The sequence below is a fragment of the Panthera pardus genome, unplaced genomic scaffold (assembly GCF_024362965.1).
Source record: "Panthera pardus isolate Hobbes unplaced genomic scaffold, ASM2436296v1 HiC_scaffold_11, whole genome shotgun sequence".
Taxonomy (NCBI): domain Eukaryota; kingdom Metazoa; phylum Chordata; class Mammalia; order Carnivora; family Felidae; genus Panthera; species Panthera pardus.
Window position 1 is genome coordinate 85,499,737 of NW_026526666.1, and position 4,172 is coordinate 85,503,908.

The 4,172-nt window shown below is 45.1% G+C and overlaps 1 pseudogene; it reads left to right on the plus strand.

Moving 5' to 3' along the window:
* Window positions 1-721: 721 nt before the first annotated feature.
* Window positions 722-4,172, plus strand: LOC109256788 (homeobox protein OTX2-like; annotated as a pseudogene).

Here is a 4,172-nt window from a genome sequence, read left to right on the forward strand (position 1 = left end):
ACTTTTATAAGGGCACTAATCCCATTCACGAGGGCTCCATCCTCATGACCTAATCATGTCCCAAAGGCCCCACCTCCTAATACCATCACATTAGGGGGTCTGATTTCAACATATGAATTTTGGGGGACACAGACATTCAGGCCATTACGATCACCTTTCCCTTCCACAAGACATCACCCTGGTCCATGACATTGACGACATCGTGCTAATGGGCCCTAGTGAGCAAGAAGTAGCAACTACTCTAGACTTATTGGTAAGACATCTGTGTGTCAGAGGGTGGAAAATAAATCTGACAAAAATTCTGGGGCCTTCTATCTTTGTGAAATCTCTAGGGATCCAATGATGTGTGGCATGTTGTTCTGCCCCTTCTAAGATGAAGGATAAGGTGTTTCACCTGTCCCCTCCTACGATGAGGAAAGAGGCGTAACACCTAGTGGAACTCTGGAGTTTGGAGGCAACACTCCCCATTTGAGTGTATTACTCCAACCCGTTTATTGAAAAACCTGAAAAGCCGCTACTTACGTGTGGGGATAAGAGCAAGAGAGAAGGCCAGGCTGCCATGCAGGCTGCTCTGCCACTTGGGTCATATGATCTGGCAGATTCAATGGTGCCCGGGCCAGTGGCATATGGGAGGCTGTTTGGAGCCTTGTCAAAGTGTCCTGAGCAGTGTCATTCCTCCAGCATTCTGCACACACTCCCATTAGAACACTTCTCATATTGTTTAACCACTTGTTTTTCCCAACAGGCTGTGGGTTCCATAAAGACAGGAGCTGTGGGGTGTCTGCCTGGCTCAGTCAGCACAACATGTGGCCCTTGATCTCCAGGTCAGTGAATTGAGCGCTATGTTGGGCATACAGCTTATCCAAAAAAAAAAAAAAAAAAAAAAAGACAGGAGCTGTGATTATTTTGTAGTTGTGTACCCCATGTATGCCAAGTATCCACCAGGTAGCAGATGCTAAATATAATTTTTAATGAATACATTTTTCAAAGGGGTACTTTTTTTTTTAATGTTTTATTTATTTTTGAGAGGAAGAGAGAGAGAAAGAGTGTGTGAGCACGGGAGGGGCGGAGAGGGAGACACAGAATCTGAAGCAGGCTCCAGGCTCCGAGCTGTCAGCACAGAGCCTGAGACAGGGCTTGAACTCACAACCCATGAGATCATGACCTGAGCTGAAGTTGGATGCTCAACTGACTGAGCCACCCAGGCACTCCTGAATACACTTTTTAAAATCTGAAAATGGCATATGTAGAATATACAGCAATGCACATTCAAGAATAGTGGAATGACCCAGGGTCCTCTTTGTGGGAATTAGTTAAAAGGTGACTCTTTCAGAATAGATGCCACCCCTAACCAAGAGGACACTGCTTGGTGAGCAGGGTGTGGGCTGAATTTTAGTATTCCTTGGTCCCTTCAGTTAGGTGTCCTTATCCAGTGAACAATCTGCCCAACCATACCACCAGATCTGCAGGATCCTTTATACCAGTGATTCTTAACTGTGGCCACATATTGGAAAAAAGGGGAATTTTGAAAATATCCAAGCTCACACCCCCATCTCAGATATTTGGATTTAATTGGTTCTGAGACTTTGACTTAATTTTAAAGCTCTCAGGTATTTCAATGTGCTGCCCAGGTTGGGAATTACAACTTTAGACTTACTGATGTGAAAATCTCAAACTGGACTCTATTGCAAACGTGTGTTTGTGTCATATAGGCACGCACTGACATACTGATGGGATGCATGATACAGCCCAAATGTTAATGTCAATGCCAACGCCAACCACTGGCACTTCTACATTTACTTTCAGGAGCCTTCACCTTAACCAACCATTCCCAGATACCCAGGCACTCCCCCAACCTGTCCCACATTGAGGGGGGGACTAACTTAACAGGCAGTTGAACCACTATACTGGGACTACGGCTTAAGTTCGTGGGAGCAGGTGCTCTGAAGGAAAGTCCTTGCTCAGCAGAAACCTGGCTGTGTGGCTTGGAGAAACTTCACGATTCCCTGCTTTGGTTACTTTGCTTATAAAAGTAAACTAACAGCGTGGGTCTATTTCCCAGAAATATCACAAGATTTAATGAACAAATAATTGTGAAGTGCTCATAAATATAAACTGTTGTGCTATTGTTAAAGAACTTCATTGTACAAAATTCCATAGAAATCTCAAAAAGAAAAAAAGGCACTGACACAGATGGTGAGGAAGCTGCTTCGATAGATCTGCTCCTGCAGTTCTGAGTTTCTCTGGTCCCTGCCTTTCCTGAGTTTCGTTTGTTTAAGGTTTGTTGTGATTCTGAGACAATAGCCCCTGTTCTTTAAAAAAAAAAAATCACTCTTTTTTTCTCCTCCTTAAGCCAGCTTGTGTTGGTTTTCTGTTACTTGTAAACAAAAGTGATTTTATTCCAGGGAATGCTATGCTCTAAAAATGTCAACATGTTTTGTACAAGAATAATTTTAACATATCTTTATTTTTATCCTGAAACAGGATTCATATGAAGATCTGTATTCGATATATGTAGTTATACTTAGTAATCTGCCTTTATAAAAATGTCCTATGGCCAAGAATGCCAGCAAATATCATGAGAAGCTACTTGTACAGTGGCCCTCAAACTTCAGTGGACATTAGAATCACTTGGGAAGCTTGTTGAACAGATTTCTAGGTCCTACCCTCAGTGTAGCAGGTCTGTGAAGGGGCCTGAGAACTTGCATTTCTTACAAGCTCCCAGGTGATGCTGATGCTGGCCTGCAAGCACTTTAAGAACCCCTGCTGGAGTATTTTCCAAATTCTAAGAAACATCTGGGGTACTTCTGGGGAATCTTATGACCTGTGCTACGTGTCTATGGTTACTGGTTCATATATAAATTATCTGAGGATTTTACCAAAGATATATTTAATTTTTTTAACATTTATTTTTGAGAGAGAGAGAGAGAGAGACAGGGTACAAGCAGGGGAGGGGCAGAGAGAGAGGGAGACACAGAATCTGAAGCAGGCTCCAGGCTCTGAGCTGTCAGCACAGAGCCTGACGTGGGGCTCGAACTCATCAGAGGTGAGATCATGACCGGAGCTGAAGTCGGCCACTTAACCCACTGAGCCACCCAGGCACCCCAACAAAGATATATTTAAACAAATATATTTAAGCTTTCTAAGTTAGTGGTGGAACGTGGAAAAGCTGTGCCTGTGAAGCAGTAAACCAGCACCTCTGTTTGTTTGCTTTGCCCATAGTTCAACCGCTCCAAACCCACACACTAAGGACCCTGAATCTGTCCACCCCCAGCGAAGCGAGACCTTCTGGCTGGGTCCCCCCTGATTTGAGCCGATTTCGCGCCTCCAAACAACCTTGGCATGATGTCTTATCTTAAGCAACCGCCTTACGCAGTCAACGGACTGAGTCTGATCACTTTGGGCATGTTCTTGCTGCGCCCCTCGGTGAGCTACCCGGGTATGGCTTACGAATCGAAGAGCTAAGTGCCGCCAACAGCAGCAGCAGCAGCAGCAGCAGCAGCAGCAGCAACAGAATGGAGGTCAAAACAAAGTGACACCTGCGAAAAAGAAGACCTCTCCAGCTCGGGAGGTAAGTTCAGAGAGTGGAATGAGTGGCCAATTTGCTCCCCCCTCTAGCACCTCAGTCCTGGCCATTTCCAGCAGCAGTGCTCCTGTGTCTATCTGGAGCCCAGCTTCCATCTCCCCACTGTCAGATCCCTTGTCCACTTCCTCTTCCTGCATGCAGAGGTCCTGTCCCATGACCTATACTCAGGCTTCGGGTTATAGTCAAGGATATGCTGGCTCAGCTTCCTACTTTGGGGACATGGACTGTGGATCTTATTTGACCCCTATATACATCACCAGCTTCCTGGACCAGGGGCCACATTCAGCCCCTGGTACCAATGCGGTCAACAGCCATCTCAATCAGTCCCCAGCTTCTCTTTCCACCCAGGAATATGGAGCTTCAAGCTTGGATTTTAACTCAACCACTGATTGTTTGGATCATAAGGACCAAACTGCCTCCTGGAAGCTTAATTTCAATGCTGACTGCTTGGAATATAAAGATCAGACATCTCCATGGAAATACCAGGTTTTGTGAAGATCCGTAGAACCTTTTTGTGGGCGATTTTTAAATATACTGGGCTGGACATTCCAGGTTTAGCCAGGCATTGGTTAAAAGAGTTAGATGG